A 15,736-nucleotide genomic window follows, 5' to 3' on the forward strand; every position below is an offset into this window, starting at 1 on the left:
CGGGATGGTATTCCTGTGATGCAGCAAGCTTACTTGGACGAATTTAGGATTTAAACAGAAGAATGATGCACCGTTAGCAGATCTATTGGCATTGAGGAAGGTTGTATATTTCTTCTTTTCTCCTACTTGGTGACATTTGTTATTAGTTTCTAGATAATTTGTAAGTTTGGTTTTGTACTTCCCATTTGTGCAATTGCTTTCTTGAGGAAGAACATACAATTTAGATGTGTATAATATTTTTTGCGGATTCTCGAGCATTTTTTTTTATTTTCTGAGAAAACTTTTCTGACGAGTAAAAATCGCCGCAAATAATAATTTTGTCGATTAACCTTCTTTGCGGCGAATTTTCCTCGCCGGGAAAAGTCATTTCCGGCGAGAATTAACTGCTAGAAATGTATAATGGTGACAATAATTCAAAATGGCTGGAAATATATTGAGTCATTTGCAGCGATTTCTGAACCTTTTGCGACGATATGTATCGCTGCAATTGAGTTTTCTCAACAATTAAATGGTAAACGGAAAGGCCATTTCCGTCAATTTTTGAGACAGTTGCAACGGAAAAAAATCATCGCAAATAGTACATTTTTGTGACGATTTTTATCTATCGCTGAAATTGATCAAAAAAGGCACTTTAATTTCGTTGAACATGCAGTGAATTAGAAATCGCTGAAAATGATCAATTGCATCGATTATTATGGGTATTTGCGACGATTTTGAGCGCTGAAAAAGGTCTAATTTCTTGTAGTGCGTACAACCAAAAAATTCATCCGTTTTCTGCAAAATTAAAACGCGAGTATATCATACATATATATATATATATACGTATTAATTGCATTGCCATAGAGAATGAAATAATCCAAAATATCAATAAATTATTAAGAGAAATGATATTTGTAGTAGTAGACTGTACAAACGTCGCCCCATTTAAAAAAAAATGAGTAAATATGGAACTCACATAAAAAAAAATTAATTTTTTAATTAATAGTAGACATCACTCATTTTCAAAATATTTACACGATGTAGTGTACTCTACGACTATATATAACACTACCTAATTGATAAGTTTTTTATTTAATATAATATTGGTGAAGTATGTTTTTTTCGAGAGTACTAATGAGATGGGCCCGTGCACAATTATAATTTTCATCTGAATTCTCAATAGCAGACATTCAGCTTCTTCTTCTTCTTCTTCTTCTTCTTCTTTTTTTTAGCTATTGATAATGTTTATGATCATTTCGTTTTATATCTTAGACTCCTTGCGTTGTTCGACTGAATTCAATGACTCTACTTCACATCATTTCGTTTTATATCTTAGATTCCCTTCACCATATATTTGTATAAATATTTTTTTTTTTACCACTCTCTCTAGGTTCGTATATAATTCCAATTTCCAAGAGAGTAAATTAATTATTGGAATTCCATTAATTAGATAGTAAGAAAACAAGCTGACCCAAGTAATCAAGTCAGCTCTTTTATTATTGGCACACGTACATCATATCAAAATACAAACATGATTTTACACATCTCCACACTGCAGAGTTGGAGTGAGCTCAAAAAGCTTTATTCTTATGATATCAAACCAAACTCTAATATTCAAGTGCCTTTATGGCTCGCACCCGCGGACATTGTATTTAGAACACTTGGGCTTCGGTTTCACTTTCCCTATGCATTTGCTATACGGCGCCGGATTGTTAGGATCATTTCCGCATATTATAGGCTTGTTGGGAATCTTGGGATGCACGGCTTGGCCACCAGAACCTGCATTAACTGATAAATGAATATAACTACATATATAATTAGGCCGGTCTTTATGTTTAATAGCCAATGTAAAATTATTAGTTATCCCTAATAATTGCATCAACACATAAAATTATGATATATTTTCTTGATTTTTGGTGCTAGCTTCTGAATACCGGACCAGGGTACGATCAAAACCCTCTCTTCTAGTTCATGTATGTGTTATAATATATATATATATATATATATGTATGTGTTATAATATATATATATATATATATATAATCTCAACAATGTATTTAACATGATCATGTCATGTAGAGCATGCATATATAAAACACGTGACTTGATGTTCAAACAGTTGGTACACATATAATTGTAAAATTATTTAAAACAACTAGTCACAAATTAGGGATTGTAAGAATCCAAATGAAAACTGTTATTATATAAAAGCAAGATGATAATATTTAAAATTGGGGTCATGAACAACTTCTGATGTAGAATAATATCTTTGCATCTTGCAATAAGTAGACATGACTAAACAATATAGAAGATGATTAAATTGTGTACGTGCTCTTACCACTCTCAGCCAGTTCGCGAGTTGCAATTGCAGGGGACAAGATAAGCAAGGAAGTAAAGAGAATGCAAATAAGAATAATAGCCTTCATTTTGTTGATTGCTGAATAATGGTTTGTGTTGAGAGGCCATTTTCCTCCTACACTCCTATTTATAGAATACATGCAAGTGCATGCATGTGTAATTAGTGTCATGTGAATGTGGCTTTAAATTTCTTCAGTTGATAACACGCGCGTACAGTCAGATCGAGTAGCCCAACATCGAGTAGTGGTATATATCAAAAAGCAAAAAGCAAAAAGGAGTTTGGTAGATAAGATGGAAAATTTATTTTCTATGAATAAAAAGTGAAAGCAAGAAGACCTAGCAATTGACTAGATCAGATGCCAGCCATGTTCGGGATTTAAAAAATAAAAAACGTAAAGAAAAACAAAAGGAAATTAAAAAGATGCCATGATTGTGAGGTGGTATATATAACTATCCATGCTGCTCATTAATTTCTTCACCGATTTTTATGGGTTTTGTTTTAAATCTAATGACATTCTTTTATTTCTTTTAACTAACTATCGACCCAACCCTGCCAAGAAATAACTGGATTATTGACAAGTCATGACGATATTTAAAAAAAAAAAAAAAAAGGTTTTCTGCAGCTTTCAGCTTGCTTTATAGAAAGAATCCACACTTACCTAATTATGGGAGCTTGACCGATCGAGTCCAATCACGGCCAATCAGATTAATTATTAAGGACATGCAGATCAAGGGATGCATGTCGATCGTTGGCTAGCTATCTATCTCTTAGAAAACATTTTAATTAATAACTCTCGACCCAACAGATCGAAAAAATAAATGGATTATTGACAATTCATTACAAAATTAAAAAAAAAAAAATGTTCTCTACAGTTTTCTTGCTTTATAGAAGGAATCCACATGACTTACCTAATTATATAGGATACATCATGAAAAGGAAGAAGAACGTATATGATATTTAGACATTTTCACTAAAACTATAAGTTTAGTTGACCCCAAGTCTTAAAGTAAAGCCGACATGATGACCATGCATTCATGGACATATATATATATATATATGTGTGTGTATGTATATGCTAATTTTCAGATTATGCAAAATTTGAGCTAAAGTTAATCAATGCTGGATGGTGGAGCAGTACGTACATTAAAATTAAAGCAAATTATAAATTAGATCACTATATAGTAGCGAGTTGCGTAGATGAGAATGGTTCCAATGATCATCCATTGAGCCAATTTTAAACAACTATAAAAAAACTGTTTATTTAATTTATTGTCAGTTATTTTCTATTTTTGTCAAAATAAGTTTATTGGTATTGTAAATAACTTGTCATAAATACTCATTATTATTTTTGTAATGAATATACGATCGATACAAATTTATTTGAAAAATTTGGCATGCATTGGAACTACTTCATGATCGAAATCTAAGTTATGATAATATGCACATATATGCTACGTACAGAAGTAGCTAGAAGTGGAAGAGAATCTTAATAAAGAAAACGAAAGTTCATCACAATTCGCAAAAGGTAGAAAACCCGTTATTTGGCAGCTTCTTCGTGTCTAATCATGCTTTGCTTTCCTATTTTTTTAAAATGAAATGCTATGTGTCCTACTGGATTCTCTCGATAGTTAGTTTTGATGGTTTTTTTTTATTTTATTTAATAATTAAAAAAGTATTTTTTTAATGATGCTATAAATTTTTATTTTAAAAAATAATATTTAAAAATATTAAAAAATATATGAGAAAAAAAAAATAGATGAAAAATTAATACACTAGCTAGAGAACCCAGAGCCTACACCCAGCGGTGGCTGTAGAAGGATTCTTTTTAAAGGAATCTCCTACATGATCCGATTACTCTTATTAATTAAATATTTGAGCCAAGCTTGAGATCAGTAGTCTATGGGACTTATTTAACGTAAAAATTTATTTGCAAGCTCATTTATTGGTACATCAAATAAATTACTGATGTAAAAATTTATCGGATTGAGCATACAAACTATTTGTGTTTTAATTTTTTTTTTTATAACATTAATAAATTTCACGATATAAATATTGTGTATTTTTAAGCACCAAATTATAAATGGCAAAACACTTCTAATTTAACGGACAGCATTTGATGAAGCTTTTGACATGTACTAATTATTATATGCAAGATACTTGAATTGCCACACACACACACACATATAGGTAATTAAAATGTACGCGCTGTACGTAAACAATCCCTTTATAAGTATGCGTACGTTTCAAGCATTAACTACGAAATTACCCATACGCATTTACATAACAAATAGCATCATTTTCCAACCAATTGACATGATATTAAATTTTAAAATCTTTTTAATATGACATATTGTTAGCGTAACATATATGCTTGGAGAGTGAAATTTTTAAAAATGGTTCGATTCAGGTCGATTCAAATTGAGTCAGTAAGAAATCGAATCGATTTTTGTAAACTGTTTAAATCGTTCACTGAACCATTTAAATCGAGCGATTTAGATTGATTTTAGCCGATTTCAACTAATCCAAAATTGTCTTTATTTTTAAACTGTCCTGTACAAAAATATGATAGAACTAAATATATATTAATTTTTTATCACTGTATTCAATAATAATTTTAGAGAAATTGAAATATAAGATAGTTCTTTATTTTTCTTTAGTTGAATAAAAATATTAGGAGATGAATGAGTGTTTTGCATTTAATTTGTGGTTGTACATAAAATACCACATATAACATGTGCTTATAACTAATTAATGACCTTTATCTTCTTCTTATATGAGGCAAAAAGTATCGATAATTGACGTTAAATACATAACTGGGCTTCAATCATGATGGTATCCTCTGAACCAAGTATCGATCATGATGGTATCCTCCGAGTCCAGTTATAGCTTTTAATTGCCATACTACACTTGCTCTTCATAATTGATAAATGATTAATATATATATATATATATATATATATATGTATAGCAATATTTCCAAGTAGAAAGAAAGATATATATAGATCTATAACATTAAAAAAAATTATTAAATACTTAATGTATTAGCTCATCTCGATCTTTTTATATATTGGCACAGGACAGGATATCAAGATGCAGCATATTTTACATATATGTTTCCATACTGTAAAGGAAGCTAGCTCGATCGATCCAGCTCCATTACAATATTAATATTTATTCTCAAAGCGTTACATGAGTACTACTTCATGTAACTTTAGTAGTACTATTTATTCATACTTTCACCACACCACATGAATGATTAAGTAGGACTGATCATTCAAGGTCCTTGAGGTGGCTTGCAACGGCGAAAAATGTTTTTTGGTTCACACTTGATGGGCTTTTGTTTTCCTATGCATTTGCTATACGCGGGATTGCCAGGCTTTCCGCATGATGTTATTGCTGGCTTGTCGGTTCTGCCAGTATTTCCTGCATCGATCGAAGATAGCTAGATAAGCTCTTTATATATATTCACTCACTCATTTGCCAGTACGATAATTGCATCATAGGATAAATATCGTACCATGATTATTTTCTAGTACCAAAGTTATTTCTCATGAATAGATAATAATATAATATATGATACCTAACTTATAATTAGTTAATTAAGAGTCTTGAAGACCAATTTTAATTAGCAGAGCAGCGAAGAGATTGTTCTATATATATCCTTTCGTTTTATCTCTGTGATAAAATCTTAACATGAATACTAACGTTAATATATATTATGTACAGAGCAAGTTTACAATATTAATGTAAAATAATTTAAAAATATTCTTATTTTGTATAAGCAGGGGCAGGTGCGTGGATATAATATTATATCTAGCTAAAAACTAGAATCATCTTGATCATGAACCAGATGATTCTAGTATTTATTAATGACTAATTAATGAATGAATGCAAATTAAACCAGATTAGAAATTTGAGGTAGATCTCACCTTCCCGCGGATCAGCCAGCTCGCGAGCCACAATAATTGAAGGGGACGAGAAAAGAAGGGAAGCCAGCAGAATGCAAATGATAACGATATCCTTCATTTTAGGATATATTGTTGGTTGGATTGATGATCTGCATCTGCAAAGACCCTTTCCCTACACTCCTATTTATAGGCCATTCCAAGTGCATCTTGACCTTGACGCGTGCGCATATATAGTAAGCTAAGGCCTAATACACGTTTTCGCCATTTGATAATACACGTAATCAGAACAGGCCAAGTTTGAAGGGTATGGTCAAAGAGAAGTGTATATGATCAATAAAGAGTAATTTTATAAAATTAAATTCATAATTTGACATATCAGGTTACATTTATTTTATAATTTAACATATTATGTCAATTCATGTTAATTTAAAAATTTATTTTTATAAAAATACGTAAATTCATTTGTGACAAAAAACAAAACTCGTAATTATTTCGTGCCTTAGAGATTAATGAATTCCCACTTACCTACCGGGTATGGTGAAAAGAATGAAGATTGTACGTACAGATCTATATATTAATTAAGATTACTAGAAATTGGCCCCAACCGATCTCTTTTTGGAGACCATAATGGTCATGCTTATCTTCTTATATATGTAACATATAAATTAAATAAACAAAGGTTAATGCTGGTGGGCTAGCACATGATCATGAAAATTAAATAAATAAATCACATTTATTTATAGAGAGCCAAATGAACCATGCATCGAGCCTGCCGTCTTTAGTTGGCTTTCGTACGTCATCCTTATCGAATAATTCTATTTTCAAGATTGTATCTCGTATCATCTATATGGTATAATTTTATTTAAAAGAAAAATTATTAAATTTAAATTTTACAAATCAAATTATGTCATGTGATATGTGAATGATATGTGATCACTACAACACAATTGAATTTTTGTGACAATTTTGAATTTGTGATAGTCTTGAAACAGTCACCAAAACTCATTTTCTATGACGGTTGCAAGAAATTGTCACTAAAGGTAGACGAGAAATGGTTATATGTTTGAACTATAATAATGTTTCGTTCGAACGTAACTCAGATGATGTCATTTTGGAATGAGTAGATGTGAATTATATATAAAATGTTGCGTTCGAACAATACACATACGTTTGAACATTAAACCCACTTATGTGCGAACATGTAAATTATTCATTCAAACAATTTAGTTTATGTTCGAATGATAGTCATTAACGTTCGAACGCGAACTGTTTTAAAATTAAAAGTGGAATTTCAAATTAAAAAAAATTGAGAATTGAAACACAAAAACACTAGATATATTAAATGTATTGTTCATTACATAAAGTACAGAAAAATAAATATATTAAAATATAAATACAAAATACGATAAAAGTGCCGCAAAGCTTAGAATGAGTTGCTTGCAAATATATGAAATTCCTCATTCAATGTATTGTCTTTTTCGTTTAGGATATCTAAACGATGGCCAACCTTGGTAACACTCTGTTGTACTAATACGATCTATCGGTCGATGTGCGCAGTAATATCTGAGACCATCGCATCAAGCCAAGCAGGGTGCGCATCTCCTACAGTTGTACCCATCGGCTACTGACTAATACTCCCATTATGGGGAGTAACACCGACACCAAACTGGGTTGGAGGAACAAGATCTGGTGTAGGCCCATGCTTATGCCGAGCACACCCATTTCTTGTACAATGCTTCGACGATATGAGGTCATGTCTAGGGGGTTCATCTGCTCAGTCAACCACTCATTTACTTGGGGTGGCACTCTCCGGTCTAGTAATAGTCAAGTAATGATCATCCCATATGGTAAGTTATCAGTGGAGATGATGTTCGCCTCGACTTGTCAGTGGCAAGCCGATGGGCTCTCCACGTGCTACTCGTATGAGGAACTGTGCACGAGTCCGACTGAAGGTGACTTTATGTGCCACAGAATCCACGTTTATTGTAACTATGAGATACAACATGTGAAAAAAGGGCAGTAGCAACTTCTAGGACAATGTGTTCTTTTTATTCAACGGTGTGCAGTATCTCCAGTAAGGATGGAGAAATCCTCATCGCTGTCATCATCCTAAGGCTGATCAGTACCCTCGCCCTCCGATTGATCTATATCTCTGGCCATAAACTCGACTGGGCCAATAGATGATGATAATGTGCCTACATCTACTGCGTCCTTAGCCTGAGCTTCTACTATAGTCGATATCTCAGATAAGCGACGGTTCTTGAGTAGCTTGACGATGACATCGCGTACAAGCACGGTGTGAGAGTATCTCATCGAGAAGCTCTGCTGAAACCTTGAACTCAACACCGCGTACAGTTACGGTGTAAGAGGATGCATCCTGAGGCATGAAGCACTTCTTCATGTAAAACTCTCGATAAAACTCTCGAACCATGGAGGTGTATATCCTTCCCCTCACTGTGTAGATGTTGGTCCAGCCTCTAGTAACAAAGACATTTCTAAGGCTCGTTTGCTCCCATGTAAGCTCATCGAACTCATTGATAAATACTTTACATTTGGCCATAACAGTTCGACAGCTTATCAAAGAAGTGTTCTGGTCGGTTCTTTCCCTCTCCCATTTCCTAGTTGTCAAAAGATGAGCCATATCCCAAAAATAAAAAATATTAGTATACATGCATATATGAGAAATTAAAATTGTTTCAAAAAAATGTTCGAATATACAATTTAATATTCGAACGTAAAAAGATAACATTCGAATGTATAGATTTTAACGTGTGAATGTTACATTTCAAAAGACCCACTCAACCTTATATTCAAACGAATCATTACCACATGTTTGAACGTGAGAATGCATTTGAATGTAATTGACGAGGCGTTCAAATAAAACTAAGTCTACGTTCGAACGTTATGAGTAAAATATGCCGAAAGGTCTTACATTCGAACATATAATGTAAATACATTCGAATGTGAGGGTGAACTTGAACGTATTTATTAAGACATTTGAACATATTTAAGTCTACGTTCAAACGTTTTGACTAACATAAGCCAAACGGTCTTATATTCAAATGTTGGTTCAAACAATTCGAATGTAAAACAAATGTTCAAACTAAATAATGGATATGTTTGAACGAAGAATTCGAACGGCCATGAAAACATTACATTTGAGCGTTTTATATTACAACGTTCGAACGTCAAAAGTACATTCGAACGTATTATAACATACACTTGAGTACAAAACAACGTTCAAACCTTACATGTGGAACATTCGAATGTTACGATCCAAAAGTGGCTGAGTCGACTCAGCCATTGTTGATTTCCTCAATTACAATATTAATCTTGTAATGGTCATTGTAAAAATGAAGTATACACTGAATGTAAACTAATTACGGTGCCTATTTGGTCATTGGCCACTTGTGGTGACTAGAAAATCAAGAAAAAGTTTTGGCTACCAAATGGATTTTGGTATGAACTGAAACCCCTATACTCAATAAAAAAAACTACAAGAGGGAGAGAGAGGGACGCTAACCTTTTCTGTGACGGTTGTGGTAGTGATTGACGGTTGCGACGACAGTTTCTAGGGCGAATTGCAACAATTCAAGAATTTTGAGGTGGGTTGAAATGGCGCTTCGCGTTCGGATGCTAATCTTATATGCACGTAACGTTCGAAGGTTTTAATATGTACGTTTGAACATTATTTAATTCCCACTACATTCGAATGTTGGTTGTTTGTACATTCAAACGTATACGGAGTGAATTTTTTGTATATATTATATTTATATGTAAATATTATATATTGTATATTTTCTAAAATATAGTAATATAGTAATGTAGTAAATTAATATATATACTATATATATTATTTTAATAATCTATAATATATAATATATTATTTTATAATGACAAAAAAAGATACGTTCAAACGAACAGATTAACCTTCCGAGTGTTAAGTCTTTGACGTTCGAACAATTTCTCATTAACATGCGAATGTGACATTCAAACTTCGCAACACAAACATTCGAACGTGTTTGCATTCAAACTTAAAAATCAAACATGCGAATGAAAAATACCAAATGTTAGATATTTATCGTTCGAATGCTAATCAGTTGGGAAAACTTTAAAATGTTATTCAGTACGTGCGAATATTACTTTTTGTGACAGAATTTGACTGTCACAAAAACGCTTTACATTCTAACTTTATATCTCACATAAGACTTCCAACGGTCACAAAAAAAATTTTTAGTGACCGTTGTACAGTAAACCGTCACAAAATACTTTCTGAGATGTATTTTTTGTGACAGTTGTGATGACGGTCTCAAACCGTTATAAAAAAGTTTTGTAACAGTTTGCTTATTCTTTATGACGGTGTCGTCCATCACAATAGATCAAATCTATTGTAGTGAGTGGTTTATAGAGGATTAATTCACTTTCTATATATGGTGCTGCATCACTCATCGATGGGAGCCACTGAACGTCTAATTTTTTTTTTTTGTAAACATTTTGTAAACTCTTTAAACATTTAAAAAAAATTAAAAACTCAATAAAAAAAAATTCTTAATCATTAAGTAAAAAAAAAAATAGAATCGGTAGATTTTATTGGTAGAAATATCATTTCCCTTCTATATATAAAAGTTATTAATTAAGTAAAATAAATGTGGCTATTTCAAAGACTGTGAGAAAGAAATGGATTGACAACATAAAATATATCATAAAATATATAATATTTGAGTACTTATAAGTCTATGAATTAATAAAGTAATTTAGGTTAATGTCATGATAATTTTTTCTCTCGTTTTGATTAATTAATATAGTTGCTTCTTCTTCTTCTTATTTCTCTTTTCTTTTTTTCCCGAGTAATGTGGTGGGAGTCCGGCCGGATGCCAGCAAGCAAGCAACCCACTTATATATCCTGATCTACACGTTGATTTTCATTTTTCATTTCAAAATTCATTTTTCTAATTTTACTATGCTATATATGTACGTAGTACCATCATATTTCAAGGGGATCACGCCACCGTTGAGTGGTATCAAAAAGCAAAAGCTACCTTTAATATTTGGCAGATATGATGAAGTTTCCTATGAAGAAAAAGGGGAAAGCAATTAGCTAGAAGGATAGCCTTCATGTTGGCCGTGATTGTAGATTAATCGATTGTGCTGATGAGGATATTTTACTCTTACAATCCTATTTATAGTCCATTCATGAGGTCTGGATTTGTGGCGTTGGCCCTGAGGTGTGTGAATGGTAAGTAGTACTACTGGGTGGAATTTTCTTTATTTAATTATACGCACAATCAGAACAGGCCAACATTGAGTGGTATCAAAAAGCAAAAGCTACCTTTAATATTTGGCAGATAAGATGAGGTTTCCTATGAAGAAAACGGGAAAGCAATTAGTTAGAAGATCTAGCAATTGACTAGAGATCATTATTCCCTCTTCAAAAGGAAAATGAAAAGAAAAGAACAGAGATTCCATGATTATCAGGTACCTGTTTAATTAACTCTTCCTAGCTGTTTAATTAACCCATCAATTGACGCTATAACAGACGTAGCGCTTTTACCACAGTGGCAAATAATACTATCGATCTTAGAAAATATCAACAAAAATCTTTATTCTTGAATAAATTGGAGGATCAGGAAAATACACCAATCACAAAATAAGTTTAAGGTAGGTACTTACCACCGATCACAATTCAAGGTAGTAAAGACCTGGCCACCTTGAACTTAACTTCATCTTAATTTATATATATATAACGCATGATTGTTGAGAAAAAAATTAATCCATCAATTACTATTTTTATTATACGAAAATAATAATATTAGTTTTATTTTTAACTAAAGGGGACATTTAATTTTAAATTAAAATTAAAGGGGACATTTATAGCGCTACTCATCAGTGATCTTTTAGGTATTACCTTTTTGACTTTTTTGAAATCTCGATGATATATTAAAAGTAACCCAAATCAAGTTATATAAACTAATAAATAAAAGTTAATGCTCGACAAAGTAGTTAGGATAGAGTGTGAAAGCGTGGAGCCAATCTCATTCTGCGTTCATACACTTTGTCCTAAAATAATATCTTAATGATCAAAAGGAAAACTCATGGCTATTGTTCATATATCGCAAAGGATCACACCCCTTTATTCGGCTTCCCTCATCCCTAATGCGTAATAGTAATACCGGACCCCAAGATGGGAGCTTCTTCGTGTCTAATCACGTGTTTGCTTTTATTTTTTCTTTTTATTATATATTTTATAGACATCGAGAATTATTGAGTCCTTGCACCAGCTTTGAGAGTGGTCAGTAAATTATTTTATCAAGTATTTCATTTCGCACCAATCCATGATGTTGGTCTAGTTCAGGTATTTCATTTCGCTCTTTCTTGGAGGCCATTTCGATGATATAAGATACCATTATGGTGCGATTCGGATAGTAAGATAAAATGAGATAATTTTAGATAAAAATTGAAAGTTGAATAAAATATTGTTTGAATATTATATCTTAATATTATTATTATTCTGAGATTTGAAAAAGTTGAATTGTTTATTATATTTTGTGTAAAATTGAAAATTTTTTAATTATGAGATGAGATGAAGTACTTTCACATCCAAATGAAGCCATATAGTCCCTGTTTATTATATGTATGTAAATTGACTCATTTTATGCTATCAGACACCTATAGCATTAGACGTTCGTTCTATCACAGTACTTCACCATCTTTTTGTGGGCGATCGTATTTTTATGTTCATTCTGTAATAGTTTTCAAAACGGAAAAGTTGGAGAGAGCAGAGGGAAGCAATTGAAAAGATATACAAAAGTGATGGAGGGTGAAGCAACTGTGGGAGAGAGAAGAGGGGGAGTTCTTACACCGAACCGTGACGTGGCCACAAGACCCGGTTTGCCATGTACACGAGTGTGTCGTGTACGTACTGCGGTGAATCAACTTTTAAATAGATTTTTTTTCTTTATTAGATTTTAGAAAATAGAAGAGAAAAAGTTAAAAAAATTAATATTATTTTTATTTTAAAATTTAAAAAAATAGTATTATTTTTTGTGTTTTGTTTATGTGAAAAAATTGTAATGATTAGATAATAATTAGATAAAAATTTAAAATTAAAAAATATTTTATATTGAGTCATATTCCAATATTTTGTGATTTAGTAGTACTTGAAAGACTAGTATTTTGCAAAAAACCCATATATAAATAGAGAAATTGTCTAGCTAAAAGCTCACACATGATTGTTTCTCATCTTCATGGCAGAAGAAACTTTGAAATATATATCTATACACGTAAGAATAGAAGAATTTTATAATATGCAAACTCAAAAGGAGTTTGCGTATATAAAATCATTTGTTATTTATTTCTCAAGCAAGAATTATATTAATAAAGTGTCACAAGATCATATATTAATAAAACATTTGGTATTTAATTCGTTTTCAGTATATAAAGGTTATTCATAGTTTGGAACCGGTCATGCTTATCTTTCCCCAAAAGCAGCCCTCCAATAACCTAATGCCACGTAGGTATTCCATTAAAAGTACAATGAGACCGCACCTAGGAAAAAAATTCCAAAAGTCACACCGATCTGATCTAGACCTAAGATCTCTTCTTCGACCAAAAAGCAGCCCCTTGGTCCCCCCCCGTGTGTCGCAGCCCCGCAATCCATCCTAGCCTGACGGCCACCTCTCGCCCACTACCTTCGTCGGCGAGCTCCTTCTCAACCCTCAGATCTCCCCCTCTCAGCTATAGTCTCACCCGCTTTCCAACATGGGTGGTGACAAGGGCATCAGTTTTGAGGAGATTAAAATGAGTCCATTGATCTGGCACTCTCTCTCTCTCTCTCTCTCTCTATGAATATGTTTAGTTCCCAATAAAACTTCTTTCAGTGGATCCAAAAAATTTTACCTTTTGTTTTCGTTATGATACGTTAAAGGACTAAAACCAACTCGAGCAATCCATGCATGCAGATTATTATTCATTTCACTCTATATTTGTATCTTTTTGGAACTCAAAATATTTTCGAGCAATCCCGATTGTGTGTGTATATTATATATATATATATATATATCTTTTTTTATTTTTTGTTCGATATGTTTTGCTTATTTTTTGGATGACGTAGATCCGAAGAACATGCCCGCACTTTTTTCCTTTCCTTTTTCATGCCCAAAATCATCGGCGTTAGACTGGTGGCGGTGGAACTTTGGATTTCTATCGTGCAGCGGTGCTAAGAAACTGGAAGCATACAGAATTGGTGTATCTCCTTTTGCTTCCCATGTGAATGAGTGTTTTGTAAGTTTGGTGTAATTTATGAGGTGGTAGCATATGTGTAGAAGGCTGTTAAACAAAGAAAATCAGCCCGACCGCTTTGAAGCGGAACTTTTATAGTTTTCCATGGTAATATATGATCATATTTCAAAGAGATCAGTAGAGTAAACTAACGGAATCCCATAAGATTAAAGATGGAAAACAAGCCGACCAAACCTAGCTAAGTCAGTCGGTTTTTCCTTTTATATTATATTAACTTTATTGGCACACCTTATACATCATCATATATTTCCACACTGCAAAGTGATCCAAATAAGCTCCCATTATCAATCCATGATATTAAACCAAACCTGTTTATTCTCAAGCGTACTGCATTCTCCTCATGATCATGCGGGAGAAGCAATATGCCAGCATACAACTTTTGGTTTTCTATTTTAATTTGGCCTGCAACGCTCATAAGGGTTGTGTGGTTTACACGGCTTGTGCTTGGGTAGCTTTCCTATGCATTGGCTATACCCGGGCTCTCCAGACCTTCCGCATGATATTGTCCCTTTATTGGGATCCTTGGATGAATGACCAGAACCTGCGTACGTTAACCGGTTATTTATAACTTATAAATATAATTAACTAGATCTTTATAACTTATAAATATAATTAACTTACAAGCTAGTTCATGCATGCGTTTTAATATTCTTTTATGTTTGTAATTTGTGTTAAATTCATTATAATGATAACAATGTTAATATGATCATGTGTGGGGCATTTACACACACACACACACAGAGATCGGATGCTTAACAAGATTTAAACGTACAATTAAGGATATATATGATATTTAAAACTGGCATGTTTATAACAACTTCTTATGCAGAATGTTAGCTTTGAATTTTGGAGATGTATACTAAAAGTTTTGTACACTCACTAATTATCAGTACTATAATATATACATGGAATGTATTTTGCAGTATATATACTGACATGATTGACAAAAAATATAGAAGCAAAATAGAAATTTGTGCTCTCACCAGTACTACTGTGATCAGCCAATTCGCGAGCTACAATTGAAGGGGGTGAGAAAAGAAAGGAAATCAGGAGAATGCAAATAAGAAGGATAGCCTTCATGTTGGCGATTGCAGATTGAATTGTGCTGATGAGGCCATTTTCCTCCTACACTCCTATATATTTATAGTCCATTAATTCAAGTGATCTGGATTTGTGGTTGGCCCTGACGTAC

General features: G+C 32.6%; 2 long non-coding RNA genes across 3 annotated transcripts; both read right to left on the reverse strand.

The window, feature by feature from the left end:
- Window positions 1-1,399: 1,399 nt before the first annotated feature.
- Window positions 1,400-2,437, reverse strand: LOC121249739. 2 transcript variants are annotated; one of them, XR_005937639.1, is made up of 2 exons: window positions 2,318-2,435; window positions 1,400-1,767 (listed from the first exon to the last, which is right to left on the reverse strand). It is a non-coding gene; the product is annotated as an uncharacterized LOC121249739 (long non-coding RNA). The 2 variants fall into 2 exon arrangements; XR_005937640.1 differs by having other exon boundaries at window positions 1,426-1,758; window positions 2,318-2,437.
- A 2,966-nt stretch (window positions 2,438-5,403) lies between these two features.
- Window positions 5,404-6,489, reverse strand: LOC121249734. The gene is made up of 2 exons (XR_005937634.1): window positions 6,268-6,489; window positions 5,404-5,761 (listed from the first exon to the last, which is right to left on the reverse strand). It is a non-coding gene; the product is annotated as an uncharacterized LOC121249734 (long non-coding RNA).
- Between the last annotated feature and the right edge of the window lie 9,247 nt (window positions 6,490-15,736).

The sequence above is a fragment of the Juglans microcarpa x Juglans regia genome, chromosome 2D, assembly GCF_004785595.1.
Source record: "Juglans microcarpa x Juglans regia isolate MS1-56 chromosome 2D, Jm3101_v1.0, whole genome shotgun sequence".
NCBI lineage: Eukaryota > Viridiplantae > Streptophyta > Magnoliopsida > Fagales > Juglandaceae > Juglans > Juglans microcarpa x Juglans regia.